The sequence below is a fragment of the Scylla paramamosain genome, chromosome 6 (assembly GCF_035594125.1).
Source record: "Scylla paramamosain isolate STU-SP2022 chromosome 6, ASM3559412v1, whole genome shotgun sequence".
Taxonomy (NCBI): Eukaryota; Metazoa; Arthropoda; class Malacostraca; order Decapoda; family Portunidae; genus Scylla; species Scylla paramamosain.
In genome coordinates this window covers 2,552,501-2,573,303 of record NC_087156.1, presented here as the reverse complement: position 1 = coordinate 2,573,303, position 20,803 = coordinate 2,552,501, and the positions used below count along the sequence as shown (strand labels likewise).

The 20,803-nt window shown below is 43.7% G+C and overlaps 1 protein-coding gene and 1 non-coding gene across 5 annotated transcripts in view; one reads left to right on the top strand and one right to left on the bottom strand.

The window, feature by feature from the left end:
• The window catches only part of LOC135101211 (uncharacterized), a 158,859-nt gene that overhangs the window by 64,966 nt on the left and 73,090 nt on the right, over positions 1-20,803 (bottom strand). The window lies entirely within an intron of this gene.
• On the top strand, positions 8,297-8,367 carry Trnag-ccc (transfer RNA glycine (anticodon CCC)). The gene has a single exon. It is a non-coding gene; the product is annotated as a tRNA-Gly (tRNA).

The following is a 20,803-nucleotide window of genomic DNA, read 5'->3' as shown; positions in this document are numbered from 1 at the left end:
CGCGTGCGCGCGCGCGCGCGCGAGAGAGAGAGAGAGAGAGAGAGAGAGAGAGAGAGAGAGAGAGAGAGAGGCTTAGGTCATAATTTGTCCTGCTTTAAGTCGTGTCCGCCATCCCAGGCAAGGTCATCCTTATTTTCATTTATCAGAACGGTGTGACTAAATTTCTGCTGGTATTGGAAAGACATTGTTCGGCACAATACGAGTGTCCAATATTATTGTACAACTTTACATTTTACTTCCGTCTGGCATCAACTTATTGCATATTACTTCCTGCATTTGTGCATTTTGTTAACTTGTCAGTGATGTGTTCTTTTTTTCCTCATCACTACACTGTTTTTTTTCGGAAAAAAGTTAGTAAGATGTAAATATTCGTAAGTACGTTATTGTTATGCAGGGACGGTGCTTACACATCATGCAGATTTCTCTCTCTCTCTCTCTCTCTCTCTCTCTCTCTCTCTCTCATCATTAGTAAAAAGAAAAATTCCTGGCTTTCTCAGGGTTAATCTTCCATCTCTTCACACATCAGGATCAAGAAGGACTGTAGAGAAAACACTAACAAGTCCTTTATTTACAAGACAAGAAGGGAGTCAAGGCGAGCACAAACTGTTCCCACACGCGGCCATCCACGCAGGAGAGAGACTGTCTCACTGGCAGTGAACAAGGCCACCACCACCACTCATTGTCGACACTGGCAGGAATTGTTGCCAAGGTCGAAGGACGCCCCGCAGCTACTAGACAGCAGCACACACTATCCTCTGGCCACCAGCTCACCACATAGCGTCTGTAAACATTCTTCAGAGTCTTTGGACGACTTCAGGACTCCACTGTGCGGGAAAGGTCTAGATGGAAGCACGCAGACGAGGCATCCGTCCAACGCAGCGCTACCCCAAAGACTGCTGGATGCACCTCGCTCCACCTCGCTCTCTCATACATGCCTGTTGTGCGCCTCGCTTTTCGCGTGTGCCAACTTGCATCGCTTCCAGCGTGGCTTTCGTAACACTGTCCCTTCCACTTCGATGCATGACTTTTACCTTTACATCACTCCATTTCCCCCAGCACACTCAGGCCCAGCCATCTTCCTTAAAACCCTTCAAGTGTTTTCTCCACCTTCCATTCTACTTCCACGCAAAATCTTGTGAAAAACAAGCAATGTGTAATGTTTTGTGTCACATATTTTGTATGGAAAGCGCCATACAAGACTGTCGCAACCCCTCAAGACTTGCTCACTGCGCCCACACCCACACTGAACGCAGCACAGGTCACCCTCCCTCTTCCTGCCTGGCTTTCTTTTTCTTGTGGATTAAGTCTTCATATCGTAAAACATGTGTTCCTGTCTGCGGGGGTAAAAAATTTACAGCATAATTGATCCACACCTCATGACGAGATAAACTGCAGCCTCCATCACGCTGCAGGATTTCCCTCGCTGCCGTGTTAAAACTCACCAATCTTGTACAGTCAGAACAGTAAACTTCGAGAAAATAAAACTGTGCTTTTATTGTTTATTGCAAGTAAAACCTAACCTTTATTCACATATCCTTAACTCGGAATATGCTCCCCTTCTCCTCCATCGCCCTCTCTCTCTCTCTCTCTCTCTCTCTCTCTCTCTCTCTCTCTCTCTCTCTCTCTCTCTCTCTCTCTCTCTCTCTCTCTCTCTCTCTCTCACCTCACTTCCTCCTTTTCCCGGGACTCGAACTTCGCAAATTGCACTAACCCATTCCTGAGCTTCTCTCAGGTACCGCTTTCTTCGCAACATTCTCTCAGGGGACACTGATCGAGCTTCCATTAATTACACTTTCATTAATGAATTTCTTCCTTCCCTCCACCAACGCACCCTGCTTGCCTCCTTCCTGTTTAGGGTACTCACCTCCGCCGGCTCTCCCCTCCGCTGGCTGGAAAGGGTACACTGGTACCACCACCACCACCACCACCACCACCACCACCACTACCAACAACAACAAGAGCTACTACAACTGAGGCAGCGAGAGGGCGAGGCATCCAGACTAGGCTACACTCGAACTTACTGCAACGCACGATCCTTGTGAGTAAAACAAAACAAACTACACACATCGTCTCCATTTCGTCCACTTCACCCATCCAGTTTTGTTTTTCTCTGAACCTCATTACATATAGTGCGACGCCGCCAGCCTCACCCAAGACCCAGTAGTTGGATCTTGACCTTATCACTCGCAGCCACGCGGGATTGGCCAGTCTCCACAAACCTCAAATTAGGCCAAAGACTCCAGTGACTTTGAATTAGGGCAAAGACTTCAATAACTTTAAATAAGTCTAAAGATTCGAGTGGCTTTAAATTAAACTAAAGACTCTGATGAATTTATATAAGTTAGGCCGAAGACTCTCTCTCTCTCTCTCTCTCTCTCTCTCTCTCTCTCTCTCTCTCTCTCTCTCTCTCTCTCTCTCTCTCTCTCTCTCTTATCCTTATCGCTTCTTCCGCTTCTTTAAGACCAGTTTAGATCCGCGTCAAGATTCTCTAGGGAACAAGAAAGTTCCTCAACACTCATTGTTCCTGTTCGAGTCGTGTTGACACTGGAAATGCTGCTCACTAACACTTTACTGCTGTGGTCTACCTATGTTAACATTCAGAGCATTGTAAATCTAAAATGGTTTGCATGGACGCCGGAAAAAAAAAAAAAGATAATAAATGGTTAGTTTTCTCTGCGAGGCTTCAAAACTATTCAAAGTGTCTAAAAAGTGGTTAGTTATGTGAAAAAATGTTCAGCAGTGATCGTACCATCTTAGAATCGGTTCAGCAGAAGATACAGTGATGTCTGTAAGGCTGTGCGTGTAATACTGAGTAGCTTAATCTGCATACAAAGACTTAAGATTAGATTATCAAGTAAATACCTTTCTCCTTTCTCTCATAATCTGCAAGGATCAACCAAGTCTACACGTTTCTGAGTATGTGCTTCAGTTTTCTACACGATAAGGTTCTTTAGGGAGTATGCCTCGTAACAATATCAGTCTGTTATCTCTCAGTGTCCCGTGAAGCATGTGGGAGAACTCGTGTGGCCTGCGTTGTGTGAGTGAGTGTGAGGGAGAGGTCCACCGAGGCTCAGGCCTGAATTCTGAAACGCTTTGCTCTCTCACCATGGACTATTTTCAAAGGCCACATAAATGAATTGCCGGGTTCTCAAAGAATGCTTCCCTTGTTAATAATTTAGAAATCTTGTTAATCTGTCACCTGAACCGCAAAAAGTGTTTAATTTCAACTAGAGCTTTTTAGATGTAGTGGAGGTGCGGCGCAGAAGTGTTTCAGGATATGGTCCTCAGTAAGTGGTGGTACGATGTGATGCTGCATTGACTCTTCATGTCGCGAGAGCAGCGAGGCAGCGATGGATCGGCACCAGACAGTACGCTCATCTGTACATGTCTCCTAGATTGTCAGAAGTGCGTGAGAGTGAAGTGCTCGATACAAATGTATAGTAAGGTAAGTCAGTAGAGGCTTAAGGAGGAGCAGATCTAGTGTGAGGGTCCTCTCTGCCTCGCGATCTGCCAACGAGATACTGAGTCGAGTCCTTTTTCTTTATTATCAGATCTCTCGAGGGAGAATTTTCGTTCTGAAATAGAAGGTTTGAAGCCGCTGCGCCTTGTCACCTCTTCCATGGGGAGTTTTTTCCTGCCGTCTGGGCCACCAATCAGAACACGGTGCTGTGTGTGTGTGTGTGCCTGTGTGTGTGTGTGTGTGTGTGTGTGTGTGTGTGTGTGTGTGTGTGTGTGTGTGTGTTTAGATTTAACGTGAAAGAGACGTTGTCTTCTCTCTTATCATATCACGAGAAAAATCCCACAGATCATAAAGCGCTGATTGTCGCGGTGCTGTCAAGGGACGCGCGGACGAGTGTCGGGCGAAGAGAGGAGGTAAAAAAAAAAAATAATTAAAAAGGATCCGTTAAAACACACACACACACACACACACACACACACACACACACACACACACACACACACACAGAACACACACACAAACACACACACACACACACACACACACAAAGAAAAATCCAATAGCACAAAACAAAGAGCTGACATGAAAGAGGGAGGGTTGTGACCAAGGAGCGAGGTGTGGCGCTTCTCCTTTTCCCCCTCCTCTTCCTCCTCCTCTTCCTCCTCCTCCTCCTCCTCCTCTTCCTCCTCCTCCTCCTCCTCTAGTTTACCATTCAGAACATCCGTTTCCTACTCCGTTTTCTATTCCTGTTATTTTTTGTAATGTTGCCTTGCAATCTCAGGCTGCGCGCGAACGAACACACAGCGAGGCGGGCATCACTCAACCACTACTGTCTATTCACAAGAGACAAAAGTACAGACTCACAAAACACTCACGCAAAGTCACAACGAGCGAGAGATGCGCTCAAATAATTTTGGCAACACACGTTATCAAAACACACATCACTAACACTCAAACAGCGCGGCGCCTCCCCGACACCTCTGACTTTGCTGGGGTGGATGTCCTCGGGGAGCGCCTCCTGCCGCAGTGATCTTCCCCACCCACCAGGGTTACTGATTTGGGAATGATCTCCGAATCGAACTGGCAAGAAATCCCTGTCTTGTCCGCTGTCTCTGTTGTTATTCCATTCATTGCTGTTATTGTTTGCATTTTGATGAGAGAATAACGCAAAGGTTTGAATAGTGTGTAAGAAATTATTTGCTCATATTCACTTCGAACAAATTCAACAGCTCATAGGAATGTCTGTTTGATAATTAATTAACCCTTTTAAGAGAGAGAGAGAGAGAGAGAGAGAGAGAGAGAGAGAGAGAGAGAGAGAGAGAGAGAGAGAGAGAGAGAGAGAGAGAGAGAGAAAGCAATATATCTTTAGCTTAAGCGAGAAGGAAATATATTACAGGAAAACTATTAATCAAATTAAAACCCCATTCCCATCGAAGCCAACTGACGCTGGAGGATGATCAAGAGGAAGACAAGAAGAAGGAGGAGGAGGAGGAGGAGGAGGAGGAGGAGGGAGGAGGAGGAGGAAGGAGGAGGAGGAGCTCAACAATGATGAACATGGCAAACAAGATCAGACGTGGGAGATTCCAAGAAGGCAGACAAACATAATTCTAAGAAAATACCAAAAAATAACAATATAATTATTTTGTAAGGAAAATAACCTGAATTTATGATTACAGAGCTTGAGTCGCCAAAGCCGATCCGGACAGTTCAGAATACCGCAGGAGAATGACCTCAACCTTGAAAAGCTACACAAATACCACCACCACCACCACCACCACCACCACCACTGCTTGAAGAAAAAGAAACGAGAAACACATCTTCTGTATCAGTTCAGACTTTCCCTGCTCTCGTCACGTAGTAATGATTCTTGGAGGGAAGCAGCAAGATGAATGTGCAACTACAACACTCAAAGGAAGAGGAGGAGCAGGAGGAGAAACAGGCGGAATGGAAAACACGGAGATCTACTGTCGCGATGAAAGACACGCGCCTACACAAAGTCCAGAGCTGAGTATAACACAATTTACATACAGCATTTTAGTACTTTTCGCTTCACGCTGTCCATTTCTCTCTCTCTCTCTCTCTCTCTCTCTCTCTCTCTCTCTCTCTCTCTCTCTCTCTCTCTCTCTCTCTCTCTCTTCCCTATCCCCATTTCCTCTGTGCTTAGCTTACAAAATTGAATCCTTTGTTTTCAGGATCCACTCAATTTATGCTTCCTTTTTGTGTGTGTGTATGTGTGTGTGTGTGTGTGTGTGTGTGTGTGTGTGTGTGTGTGTGTGTGTGTGTGTGTGTGTGTGTGTGTGTGTGGGTATGTGTAGAAATTGACATAAATTGCATCGTCGCACATTTCCAGTTCTATATAATACATACACAACTGCCTGGTAAACAAGGAAGAAATCTTTTTTTTTTTTTTTTTCCTGTTGGCACCTGATCATGAGCTGCTTCTCTCCTTCACACGACGACCCATTTAGCAGTCTGTTTTTTTTTTTTTTTTTTTTTTCATACGCTACAAACGTTACGCGGATCAGCCAGCACCTTCACCCAACCCGCTTCTGTCTTTTGTGTGTGGGGGGGCACGTTTCGTTAATATACATTGCCTTTTACGCTCATCACTTCGAAGTGGAAACACGGCTTGTCGGTGTCAGAAATTTTTGTACAGCTGAGGAAAATAAACGTACACTCCAGAATTAACAGAGACGGGCAGGCTGTATGAATAAGGAGAAGTAGAGATAAACAGACACTAACAGACATACATAGGTAAGTAGAAAGATGAATACGTGTACAAAAAGGTAGACGGTCACATACGAAAATAAACATTACTAAACTGACTGTCAGATAGCCATGCTGAAAAAGACAAATTATTCAATCTACTACTACTACTACTACTACTACTACTACTACTACTACTATATAGCTACTTCTATTACTACTACTACAACTACTACTACTATATAGCTACTTCTATTACTACTACTACTACTACTACTACTACTATTACAAAAACCTGCGTAGTCGGTACGATAATGGGATCCATTTGTGATATCTGACAGATTTAAGATCGATGACGAGTCTTGAGGGAGCGAGGAGCCGCAGGGAGGGAAGGAAGGAGGGGGAGAGAGAAGGAAGGAAGGAAGGAAGGAAGTAAAAGGTGAAGGGGTGAGTGAAGGGCAGGGAGGGAGGAAGGAAAGGGAAGAAAAGGGAGAAAAGGAACGAAGAAAGTAAAAGAAGGTGAAGAGATTCGCAAAGGGCAGGGAGGGAGGGAGGGAAGGAAAGAGAAGGGAGAGAAAGAGAAGAAGGGAAGTTAAAGAAGGGAAAGGGATGCGTGGAGGGCAAGTGGCGGATTACTGGTTCAAAGGAAGGCAAGGATGGTGAGGACAGTGCTTAGTGGAAGAGGAATGCAGGGACAAAAATGTGAGAGGGGAATGGGAGAGGGAAGCAGGAGTAAGAGGAGTGAGAGGAAGACCCGTGTGAGAAAAGAAATTAATTAAATAAAAAAAAACGGTGCGAGGGTAAGGGAGAGGGAAATAAAAACAAATGAACGTAAAAGAAATGTGACAAAAATATAGGAGTAGAAAATAAAAACACGATGCAGGAAAATGAGGAAGAAAGAATAAGGGGAGGGTCTGGAAAGGTTTTGTTTGACACTGAGTGGCGGTGACTGTGTCTTGGTGTTCACAGATTTGTAATGTAGTGATTCAATGTTCATTGTTCAATATTAATTTGTAGCTTACGTCTAATAATAATGAGGAGCAGAGGGTGCAAACGAATGAATGAATGAATGCACTCTCCTTTTACTAGATTCTTTCCGATTCGAGAGAGAGAGAGAGAGAGAGAGAGAGAGAGAGAGAGAGAGAGAGAGAGAGAGAGAGAGAGAGAGAGAGAGAGAGAGAGAGAGAGCGGTGCGTGTGTTTCTTCACTAAGCGGACATTCATGTTCAGGCTTTGGGCTTTCTCATTTCGTCCTTTAATTAAGTTATTAACACAAACGTGGCGCTGTATTGTTTTGATGATATCTGTCTTGTCAGTAAAACAAATACTAATAGTGCAAGTTCATTATTAAATAGCTCAGATGAAGTTACTAAATAAATTTCATAGAATAAAAAAAAGGTGTGTAAATGTTGCCAGTTACACACACACACACACACACACACACACACACACACACACACACACACACACACACACACACACACACACGAGTCTCTTACAACTTCAGTCTTTCACTGTCACAAACATCATCAAAAGTATCAGTCGATGAATCTTACATATTATATTATCTACTACTTCTATTACTACTACTACTACTACTACTACTACTACTACTACTACTACCACCACCACTACTACTATTACTGGCGTTGTTTTATTGTCGCTATCAAGATTAAGTTTTTCTCTTCATCTTATGGCCCCTTTTCGGGACTGGCGGTCACTCCTCTCCTCTCCTCTCCTCTCCTCTCCTCTCCTCTCCTCTCCTCTTCTCTTCTCAAATGCCGTCCAGTATTTCCCTCTCACCCTCATAAAGGCGGACAAAAGTCATTGATCTCTCTTCCACGCTCACCTTTTCTCCTCACCCTCTCCCTCCTTACCGTCTCACCTGCCATTCATTAAGCCTCCTCCTTCACACCTGCCGCTTCCCTTACAGGTCTCGCCTCGACGGAAGAAGAGGGAAGGCAGATACGGGCGTGGGTGGCAAGGGAAGGCCACGCGTGTGTTAAGAGTGAGGCAGGAAAGCCTTGGTGAGGGAAGAATTGGTGCTAGGGTGAGTCAGGAGAGCTGAGGAGAAAGGTGGCTGTGACGGGACAGGCAACAGTTTGACTCATGCTCGTACGTGACACGCAGCGCGCCGCTGGTGTAGTGGTATCATGCAAGATTCCCATTCTTGCGACCCGGGTTCGATTCCCGGGCGGCGCAACACATTTTTAGGTCATGCTTGCTGGCGGGCGAGTCGCGCCGTGCTCAGCGTTTCCTCTCTCTCTCTCTCCCTCTCTCTCTTCCCCGCTCTCTCTCAGGTGCTAGGTGTCAGTCATCCAGCACAACAAGGATGATAATAAAGGTGTTCATACGGCTTCAGGCTTGAGTTACATACCGATGCCTTTCTACGATATTGTCTACATTCGTATAATTTAATATTCAGTCAGTTTCACTTACAATTGCCATTAAAAAAGACGAACTGCATTACTTACTACAGCACTTTCATAGTTTGAATTACAACATAAAATAAAAGCAAAAGCTTATGACTTTTTAATGAGATCGCTAAGTGTTTGTTATCAATATGTGTTGTTAGGACATTATGTCAGCATCAATATACAAAACCCTGAAAGAAGTAAAAATTCTAACGGATATAAAGAACGAAGAAAAGAAAGGATGCACACAGGAAAGAGGAATATCAATGAAACAAGAGACACCTTAAGAAACAAAAGCACAAATTCATATAAAAAAAAAAAGGAGGAAAGGAATCAGGATAAACAAACATCAGAAATATAAAGAACATCCTCACGAAGGGAAGAATAGGGAGGGGAACAAAGCAAGATCGAACACAAATCAAGGTAAAAACGCCTTGCTAATGACAAGCAGACAGATTATTGTATCAAGGAAAGACACCACAGAAACACACAACACAATACTATACAGTGACAACAAACAATAAACAAACAGGAGGAAGGAAGTGGACAAACACACAAACAATATCACGGAATGGAATAAACTCCCTACCAAAAAAAAAAAAAAAGAAAATCACGTAAAGGAAACAAATTCAAAAGCTACAAGAAAAACAAACCGAAGAAAGTATTACAAACGAAACAAACAGACAACCACAAAGACAGACAGACAATCACAGACAGACGCTGCAAAGGACCCAAACAATCACATAGACAGACAGACAGACAATCACAAACAGACAGACACTCACAAATAGACAGGCAATCACACAGACAGATAGACACTCACAAAGAGACAGATAACCACACATACAAACAGACAGTCACTCATGAAGACAGAGACAGACAATCACACAGACAGACATTCAGACAGATAATCACAAAGACAGCAAGACAGACACAAACAAACAAACACTCACAAAAAAGAGACACATAGACAATCACGCAAACAGACAGACAATTGAATAGCCTTTTAAAATCACCGGGGATTCCATCATCAGCGTTGCCTCGGGGAGAGAAGACTGTACCCATGAGAAAGTAAGGATAGGTAGGTAAAAATAGGTAGGAACGGACGCTGTCTTTGTTCTTTTAGTCTAGGAAACTTCCTTTGTTTTTCATCTGCTGAAATGTCGCCATCTAGCACAGCAGGAGGCACCATCCTGATCACGAGGTGCTGATGCAAACACGGATGTTGCGCCTTTGTTAGGGGTGCGTTAAGCGGAACGTGACTGGAGGCAGGCAGTTGGCAGCGGGGTGTGTGTGTGACAGGGAGTGAGCGTTATCAAGGACCCTGTCGTGCGTCCCGTTGAACTCAGTGTTGTTTGAGTGTGTGAACAAAACTCTAAACTTTAAAAATTCAGTGATGTGATGTCGCTGTTTAACTGATGAAAAGACACAGTGACATATTCCTAACGTTTCTCCATAAATCAAAGACGTAAACATTCCTCACGTTACTGCATCATCCCATAACGAGTAAACTTTCCTGTTGTTAGTGTAAATGAATTGTATATACTGACTTGATTGAATCTTTCTCTCAAGCCTGTTAATATAACGCTACCTTAAATCATATGTTCCTGCCGCTGGCGTGACAAACAGCCGAGCAGGGCAACAAGACTTCACACTTACGCGCACACACACACACGTACACTAAAAAAAAGAAGAAAAAAACAGGAATAAATCACTTGGAAGAGAGATGAGACAACGTGTTACTGAGAGAGGAAGGAGCAGAGAGAGAGGCGAGGAGAGGAAAGAACAAATAAAGAAAAGGGAGGATGTAAAAGGTTAAGTCCAGTGAGGGAAGGAGAGAAAGGAGACAGTGCAGAGGGAAGGAAGGGGAAGGTAAAAGCCACGAAGGAGGAAACAGAGGAGGGAGAGAAGAGAGTGTGAGAGCTCTAGGAAGTCAAAAAGAAAAAAAAAATCGGTTGGGGGAGAACAAGAGAGAGAGAGAGAGAGAGAGAGAGAGAGAGAGAGAGAGAGAGAGAGAGAGAGAGAGAGAGAGAGAGAGAGAGAGTCTCTAGTTACCAACAGCTTGGAAACTTCCCTGAATAATAATAATAATAATAATAATAATAATAATAATAATAATAATAATAATAAATAAAAGGTATTGGATGAGCAGGACATCTCGAAACATATCTAATAAAAGAATACTAATCACTACATCCTGACCACCATAGCAAAGAATTTGATTACTAAAATAAATTAAGGAAGAATAAATGCAATGAAATGATAATATATTACCTACAGAACGTATATGCCGTATATTTACATTAAAATATGAGGCATGCTAATTAGTCTGTTTATCCAGCTTAATTAAAGAAAGCCATCAAATACCAGGTAAATTAAAGAAAGCCATCAAATACCAATGTTGATTAATATTTATAACTTGGCAAGAATTAAAACCAAAATATCCTTGCAAGTAAAATAGAAAGAAAGATGGAAGGAGAAAAAAAAATATTCAAAGGAAAAAATATTCAAAACGAAGCAAATTTTTCATTGTGTACATACTCCGTCTGTTACTACTACTACTACTACTACTAATAATAATAATAATAATAATAATAAGGAAATAAACAATGATAAAAATAAAGATAATAACAATGATAACAATAAAAAAAGTTATATACGAGAAAGACAAGCAATAAAAGAAAAGAAAAAAAATGAGATGAAAAATAGCGCCCAATAAAACCATGACGTGCGGAAGAGGAAGATTAGAGCAAGCAGTGAGTGCGCCTTGGTGTGAGGGAGCGGAGGCTTGGTGTGAGGGAGCGGAGGCTATTTGCTCACTGCCAAACGTAATTACTACCAGACTGTAAAAACAACTCACGGTTAAACAAATGAGAGATTCAGCACTGATGGAGAGAGAGAGAGAGAGAGAGAGAGAGAGAGAGAGAGAGAGAGAGAGAGAGAGAGAGAGAGAGAGAGAATGTATAAAGTCGTTTCTACTTTTCCCACGTGTGTTTTAAGTAATTTTCTATGATTTTCTCTGATTCTCTCTCTCTCTCTCTCTCTCTCTCTCTCTCTCTCTCTCTCTCTCTCTCTCTCTCTCTCTCTCTCTCTCTCTCTCTCTCTCTCTCTCTCACCAGAAGGTAAGCGGCAGCTCTCTGGAAAGCAGCTGAGGTGACGCGGGTTTGGGACATGGTGAAATATTGAAGACCGGAGAAAATTTAAAATGCTGTGCCTGGTAAAGAAATACGACTTGTGTGAGATGAAGCAAATGAAAGCAGCGAAAAGAATGGTTAGTAAATATACCTAATAAAATAATTTCGTTGATCTGGGATAAGGAATTACACAAAACAAGTTCATAAAGGCACCTGGGACAGAACAACAATTACAGTGATTTACGTCGTGTGTTCTCAGACAATTATTTTATTTTATTTTTTTTATCAGTTTTATGAGTGCCAGGGTCCTCAGCAGCATTACTTACAACCCTGCGGTGTGTTATATGACCATATTCTTAAACAATTGATCGCCTCACCTCCACTATTTTTCAAAGGCTCTATGTTGAAGTTACACCGGGTTTTTAGGGTATTCTTTCATGATTCTAGTAACAGATCAAGAAGATTTCTACATTACAAACAGAAGAAACACTCTTGAGAACCCGTCTAATTATCTCAGTGGCCTTGTGTAAGTTAGTCGTGGTGAGAGAGCAAAGCGTTTCTGAATATGGGTCATAATATGTAGGCGGAAATAACTGAGCGATGCCATTCAGCAAAGACACCCCGCCCCTCTGCAGGCAGTGAAGGAAGACTCTCCAGGCAACCTATGGCCGAGGAATCCTGCACGAGTGGAATCCCTTGCCACAATAAAGCGTTTCCCGCAAACACAGGGCAGTTCGACTTTATTTGGATAGATACTCGCTTGTTTCTCTCATCTCTTACTACGAGTACTGGCCACGGAGGGCAGAGAGGGTCGTTCTTGCTCTCTTCCTTGCTGCTTACTCACATCGGCATCGAATATTGTTAATTACCCTCCGAGTAAATTTTCCCAAGAGCATTTCGCCGGCACGATTTCCCCTAAAGTAATTCATCCCACGATAAATTATGTTAGCTTACGTTGGTAAAGTTTATCGTAATTTGACGGGTTGGGAATATTTTGCGCTGAAACTTTCATGGAGAATATTCACCAGCGGAATTTAAATGGGTGAAATTTACACATCAGCACACAGTCCAGCAAGACAGAAAGCGGAAATACCTGCTTCCGAGACTTATGTTAATCAACGTAAAATTTACAGGTAACTAGGGAATCTAACTTTATCTAATGGAGAGGGCTTATTGAAACTTCTATTATGTGCGATTAATGAAATTGCTGAGCTATTTACGTGTGGGTGGATGGAGGGGACAGTGCAGTGGTGGGAAGGGGGCAGCATGTTTGTGCCACACGAAGAGTGAACTAATCAGGCGAGCGTTGGAGTAACATGGCTTGACTTGCTAGAGTGGCCTGGAACGGAGAGGAGCCCGACAGATGTTAGAAGAAGAAGAAGAAGAAGAAGAAGAAGAAGAAGAAGAAGAAGAAGAAGAAGAAGAAGAAGAAGTGGAGGAGGAGAAGGAAGTGATGATAAATGATAATGTTTATGACACAATAACATCAATCACTATACATTTTCATCTTTCACTGTTGAATTTTCCATGTGATTCAATCCTGATGGTCTTTGTCAGCCCCGCCAGTGCCTCGCGGCTCGTGTGATGCGTGGCGGTGTTGAGTGCGGCGGCGTGTGGCTCAGGCTTTCAGGCAAGACAAAAGCAGTGGCGTGGCAATAAAAATCCCCGGATAAAGAAGGGGAGGAAAGCAAACAAGACACCAGGGATCAAGAGGAATGAGCATAAAAAAGTTTAATCTCTCTCACAGCCATTAAGTGGCAGTAATGTATTCGTCAAGTTTTGTGTCTTAATGAGAGGAGCGGAGGGGAGGCGGCGCTGCTGTGAGTGAGTGAGGGAGTGAGGGAGGAAGGGGGAAAAGAAGGAAGGGGCGGCTAGGGAATGGAGGAGAAGCTGGGTGGAAAAAGAGGAGGTATTCAGTAGTAGAGGAGAAAGAGAGAAAGAGAGAGGAAAAGAGTACTAGAGATGGCAGGATAAGAGGAAAATGAAAGGGGTTCTTGAAAGGAGGAGCAGGAACCAATCATGAAGACACACACACACACACACACACACACACACACACACACACACACACACACACACACACACACCTACGCACGCACGCACGCACGCGCTCGCGCACACACACACACACACACACACACACACACACACACACACACACACACACCATTCTTATCTCAGCGGAGTGGAGAAGGTGCCAAACTTCCAGAAGAAAGGACAATTGAACTTAAGTCATTGATGGCCAAAGTTTACTCTCATAAATGAATGATAACGAGAGAGAGAGAGAGAGAGAGAGAGAGAGAGAGAGAGAGAGAGAGAGAGAGAGAGAGAGAGAGAGAGAGAGAGAGAGAGAGAGAGAGTATTGCATTATGCCGACCTACACTCTGACTTTGTAGAAACGCCAATATATTTAATCCAGGTGACAGGGAGCATTATCACACCTTGGCTTTGAGTATCAGGTGTTGATAAGCCAGTCAGGTGTGTCACAGGTGTTCTAGGCACCTTGTATCACGAATGAAATTTTTTGTATTTTCTGTGCTGCAAGCCTTTAATTTTGAAAGCAGTATCACAGGTACATGGGAAAACTACCGCAAGAACCTGGAGAACGCCGGCTGAGGGAAGATGAGGGAAGGGGAAACAAAGTGAGATGGAAAGACGGAAATTAAATGGAGGTGCGAGGAATGGGAGCAACACAAGATGCAATGGACAGGAATGACTGGGGAGGACTCGTGCGTGGCACCAACCCTTGACACCAAGGTCACGGCAAGAGGATACTGTACACACACGCAAGACGGGCACAGGCAAGGCGTGGACCTGTGCTCAGGTGAAAGGAGGCTCACCACGCGACACAAATCCCACGGCATCCCGCTGCCCACCACGCTTATCTGGACGCGAGGGTTGTGCACCAATCCTTGCTCTCTGATAAGAAGTGAAAGAGTGATGTGTTTTTCTCCCAAGCCTTTCAGTCCACGCCAGCTGCAGCGGGGAGAGGGAAGGACACGCCCTGGCCGGCACTGCATTCCTTCAATAAGAAAAGAATGATTTCTCATGCACCCCAAACCACCACACACAGCGCCACCATCACAGCTTCAGCCGCACTGCCGCCTTAAAGGAAGAACACTCCCCACGATACATTATACTACTTCACAAGGAAAAGACTGCCTCATGAAGCACAACTGCGCCCACACATTCACACACAAAACCTCATCAGTGCAAGCAGTCTGACATAACACACACACACACACACCCTCGCACAGCCTTTCCCTGGCCGGCCTCATGCTTGCTCCGTCTCACTCAATAGCACACCACAATTCACTGAGGGAATAATTGCAGCCATTAATCACGGCCAGCAGTGCACTACTTAATGAGGTCACTCCCGTGAAGTTATCCTTATTAGTCACGGTATGGCTCTCTCTCTCTCTCTCTCTCTCTCTCTCTCTCTCTCTCTCTCTCTCTCTCTCTCTCTCTCTCTCTCTCTGTTGCGGAAGAACCTCCATCCTCCTCATCGCTGTACTAAGAGAGAGAGAGAGAGAGAGAGAGAGAGAGAGAGAGAGAGAGAGAGAGAGAGAGAGAGAGAGAGAGAGAGAGAGAGAGAGAGAGAGAGAGAGACAGAGAGAGAGAGAGAGAGAGAGAGAGAGAGAGAGAGAGAGAGAGAGAGAGAGAGAGAGAGAGAGAGAGAGAGAGAGAGAGAGAGAGAGAGAGAGAGAGAGAGAGAGAGAGAGAGAGAGAGAGAGACAGACAGAGAGAGAGGGGCAGGTTACGGTCTCCATCAAACACAAACTCCTGGAAGTGGAAGAGAACATGTGGGTCCTGAAGTGGCAAGTTATGGTGGACACTCCTGTGCTGGCGACGGTCCCTGAGCGAGGAAAGAGTGAGAGGGGCGCTGAGGACCCAGGCTGGAGGGCAAGAGCGAGAGAGAGCCAGACATGGGAAGAGGAGGAGGAGGAGACACGTGAGATTAGGTGAGTGAAGGAGGAAGGGAGGAATAGAATGGAATACAGGATACAGAGGAAGTGAAGAAGAAAGAAAGGAATAAGGAAATAGCAAAAATGTGCGAGGAAGGAGAGAGAAAGGGTAGAATAAGAGAATCGAGTGATAAATGTTAAATATGTGTAGCTAAAGTGAATAAAAAGGGGAAGGAATGAAGGGAGAGGGGGTGAGTTTTTATCAGTAAGAACGAAAGTTTAGTAAGAGATGAAGAGTGACGTGTGTGTGTGTGTGTGTGTGTGTGTGTGTGTGTGTGTGTGTGTGTGTGTGTGTGTGCGTGTGTCTGTTGGCGCGTACGCGTAATGGCAGTGTGACACCGATCATGAGAAAGGAACGGTCATGAAGATGGACGCGAGAGAAATAAACAAACATCAGTAATACTCGATGCTGGACTCACGGTGGTAGAAGAGGAGGAGAATACAAAAGAATACAAAAGAAGTCCAAACAGCAACTGATCTTGAGGTATTTACAAGGATGTCTAGGTAACTATTCTAAGTTTGGAGGAGAAGGAGGAGGAGGTGGAGGAGGGAGGGGGGCAGAGGAGGAGGAAGAGGTTAATAAATTCTGGTATCGGGTGAGCAGTAAGAGAAGGGACGAGGTAGAACAAAGGAAAGCGTCACGACACCACCGTAAAGACAGACAGACAGACAAACAGGCGGACAGGCGAGGTGACCTAAATCCAACGACGCAATTGTGAGTCTTGGGCAAAAGTGTTGACCTGGCAGTGAGAGTGAAGTGCTGCAAACATATCACGAAAAGACCGGGCGAGATTCCTTGCTCTTACTGTGTGTGTGTGTGTGTGTGTGTGTGTGTGTGTGTGTGTGTGTGTGTGTGTGTGTGTGTGTGTGTGTGTGTGTGTGTGTGTGTGTTTAGCATTAAGTGGTCTTTCCTCAGTAAACTCTTTCAGGCATTTAGCAAAACTCTCGCTTGTTACGTTCTGCAATAAACTGCCTGCATTTGTGTCTGAGTCGATCACTAACGTCTCTTTTCCCTAGTTCAGAGTTTTCGTTTTTCAGTTTGTTTTTCCACCCACCTGCCTGCCTGCCTGTCTGCCTGCCTGCCTGCCTGCCTGCCACTACTTCTGTTCTTCTCTTTATCTACGAATAGTTAGTTTGTTAAATTTATCTACGTATTATTCTGCAACTTCATCTTAACTTGTTGCTCACACGTTTAAATTTTACATATTTATGTTATAACTTTACGTAAAACTTTGCCTATTATGAATAATCCTCTTGATATTGTTAAGTTTTTATTTGAAATCCATGAACATTTCTGTAATATTTTGCATATTCTGTAATATTTTCGTCCACTTCTTCATGCACTGATATTTTTCTTTTGTGTACGTTGTATCTGACTCTCCCCTTCATTCTTCCATACAACGTTACCTTGTATCGCAGCGCCTTTCCTCAGTGCCTTCCTAGGTTGGTCTTTCCTCCGGTTTTTTCTCCCTCCTGTTCTTTCACTCAGCCCCCTCCCCCTTCCCTCTCCTCCCTCTTTAAAATGTCTCGATCCTTTTTTCCTCTCTTATTTCTCATTAACCCGCCAAGAACAAGAAAGATCCTTCTACCCCTTGCCTCTCATCCTCCTCTCATAATTCTTCTCATCGTTTGTGTTCCTTCCTTCAGTGTCTATCAGTCTCTTTTCAAATCTGCTTAAAATCCTGTTCATTAGATTTAAGGGACTAGAAGGTGTTCGCTGCGCTGGTCTGTTTGGTCTTTCTTAAAAAAAAAGTGATAACTAATATAATACTAATAAATACTTGAATAATTCTTATACAATTAAAAATACAAATAATAATAATAATAATAATAATAATAATAATAATAGAGAGCGAGGGAATGAAAACACTTACTTGCACTGGCGATAACTTTCTTACAAACGACTCAAAAGTGCATCCAGGCGTCTCCTGAGTGTTGGTGCCTTGTGGTGGTCGAGCATCACCATTACAGACATGGAAGCTAAACATTTTGCCAGGAAGAGGCTGATATTGGCACGCGAGGGAGCAAACAAACTAACAAGAAGAAACATCAATAAGTAAAAGAAGAATATACGCGAATCAATAACCAAGCCAGAAGAAAAACATGGAAACTGAAAAAAACAAAGGATAAAATATTGCACAGAACGTAAAGAAAAAAGATATTGTGACTATGCTATCATACTTGGGAATTTCAAATCTTCATCTAGAACATAAAACAGCGTAAGAATGACACTTACACAAGAGTTGCAAGAACATATAAAGAAAAGAGGAATGCAAAAATATTTCCTCTGATGAATAACTGAAAGGTTTAGAGAGAGAGAGAGAGAGAGAGAGAGAGAGAGAGAGAGAGAGAGAGAGAGAGAGAGAGAGAGAGAGAGAGAGAGAGAGAGAGAGAGAGAGAGAGAGAGAGAGAGAGAGAGAGAGAGAGAGAGAGAGAGAGAGAGAGCAGTGGGGGGAGGGGAAGTGGAGGTGAGTGAGGACCCAGGTAAAGTGGAACGGAAAGGAAGGGAATGAAGAAGAGAGGAAGGTAAAGGAAGGGAATGGAGGGAGAATTGAGGAGAAAGGAAGGTACATGAAGGGAATGAAAGGAAGGGAGGAGGAAAGGAGCGAGAGGGGACAAAACACCGTGGAAAGGAAGGATATAGAAAAGAGGAAAGATCTGAATGCTCATCACGTTTTTGTTTTCAGGAGTAATTTTCATTTTCTTTCTTGTTTATTTAGCAAACGTCAACACATTTCCACACCATGTTATTTGGGTCCAGTCACTGCGGCTTCTCCTTGACTTTTACCCCCGTGCAACATTCACAGTTTGTATTTCACTTTTTTTTTTTTTCTTTAGTTGGACGTCAAAAGAATCATTTCGTGTTTGCTCTTTTCTTCTTTTTTTTTATTTCATTGTTGAGCTTCTTCGACTCTGACATTTGGTATCATTCGTGTTTTTCTTTTCTTTTTTTTTTTTAATAATTACTCTTTACTTTTTACTCATCTTATCACCAAGTCTCTGTTTTTATTCCACGATCACGTTTATCAGTTTTTTTTTTCATCATTACTTCATAAAGTTTTACAATTCAACTGTTTAATATTTCATCCATTTACTTCGTGAGTTTCTTTCGATCTACACCAGTACGTATACAGTATATTTGTTATTGCCACACAATCAGTTGCTTATGTACAAGAATATTAATTTATCAAATACATTTTAAGTAAACCTTCAGTCATTATTGTCTGCACCGAGTCTTATTTCTTTTGCCTCAAGTTCGTCAATTTGTCTGCAGTTTTGTTTATAACTTTCATCTTTATTCTCTCTCTCTCTCTCTCTCTCTCTCTCTCTCTCTCTCTCTCTCTCTCTCTCTCTCTCTCTCTCTCTCTCTCTCTCTCTCTCTCTCTCTCTCTCTCTCTCTCTCTCTCTCTCTCTCTCTCTCTCTCTCTCTCTCTCTCTCTCTCTCTCTCTCTCTCTCTCTCTCTCTCTCTCTCTCTCTCTCTCTCTCTCTCTCTCTCTCTCTCTCTCTCTCTCTCTCTCTCTCTCTCTCTCTCTCTCTCAGTAAGACAGGCCGATGGAAGGAGAGACGAGGCGAGGCAAGACAGGGAAAGGCCATACAAGGCGAGGGAAGGGAACGGAAGGGAAGCCAAGAGAATAGCGATGAAGCAAGAGACGAGCTTCCAGGAGTCATAAAGAACAAAAGGGACGAGACGAAAGGAAGCCAGGCAAAGGCGAGAAACCACGAAAAGCAGAGAAGTTGCAGGAAACCAAGAGAAGCCAGGAGCAGCTGATGGCGTCAGAGGGGAGACACAGAAACTAGGGAACACGGGGGAGATTAAACCATTAGAACAGTGATACAAAACAAGACGTGGCAGAAAACAACACGACTATAAATTCTGTTACTCTTTGATAAAACACAAAATACTTCAGCCTGACTTTTCCTGCCGCCTTTTCTACTTACTTGTTTTGTTTCTGTCCATCACTGTCATATAAGACGAGAAAAATCAAAGAGCAGGAAGAAAAAGTGAGAAGAATAAGCAACGTAAGATGGTGAAAGGGAGGAAAAGAACGAGGTGAATCGATGGGAGTCGAGCTGAAGGAGGCGAGGGAGTGACAGGAAGGTCTTTGCAATACCCGGACGCTGCTCCTACCCTCCTCCTCCTCCTCCTCCTCCTCCTCCTCCTCCTCCTCCTCCTCCTCCTCCTCCTCTCCTTCCCTCCTCCGTCTGAAGGGATTTGAACGGTGCTGTGAAAAGAAAAAAATAATGAGAGGCGGCGAAGTAAAGGGAAAGAAGGTAAAAAGGAAAGTTTGCCCCAAGGAGAGGTGGGAAGGAAGAAAAAGGAGAAAACGAAATTGGGAAACGCGGAAGGCAAAGCTCTTGTGAGAGAGAGAGAGAGAGAGAGAGAGAGAGAGAGAGAGAGAGAGAGAGAGAGGTGTGGGTCTGAGGGAAATCCGATATAAGAATGAAGGAGGAAGATGGGAAATAACGAAGGGAATTTGAGGAGGAGGAGGAGCAGGAGGAGGAGGAGGAGGAGGAGGAGGAGTTGGACGAGGAATTTTAGGAGAAGGCGGATGAGGAAAAGAAGGAGGAGGCGGAGGAGAGGATGACAAGGATGCAAAGGGAGAAAAGGATAAAGTTTAGATGAAATCGCAAATAAGATGGATAAAATGAAAGGAAGGGAAAGAAGAAATGAATGGATAAGTGAATGGATAAGAAGAAAAAAAAAAAAAAACGCTATTTCTCCTTTCTGCTAGTTCCTCTCCTCCCAAACAGCTGCCACACAGTTCACAATGGGGACAACAAATAGCTCACAGCGGCGGCAACAAGCGTTGTGCGGGGAACGCGGACGGCGGCCGGCATTGCACAGAGGCTCAGAGGAGGGTGAGGTGAGGCAGGCTGTGGACGAGATTCAGAAGTGTGTCTGTGATGTGTGTGTGTGTGTATACGTGTTTTAATCTCTCTCTCTCTCTCTCTCTCTCTCTCTCTCTCTCTCTCTCTCTCTCTCTCTCTCTCTCTCTCTCTCTCTCTCTCTCTCGCATTTTACGCACACAAAACCCAATTTTTTATGTGTCTAAATAATCCTGAACATATGAAGCATTCGAATAATTTTTACACTTGCACAGTATAAATAAACTATTCTGATTT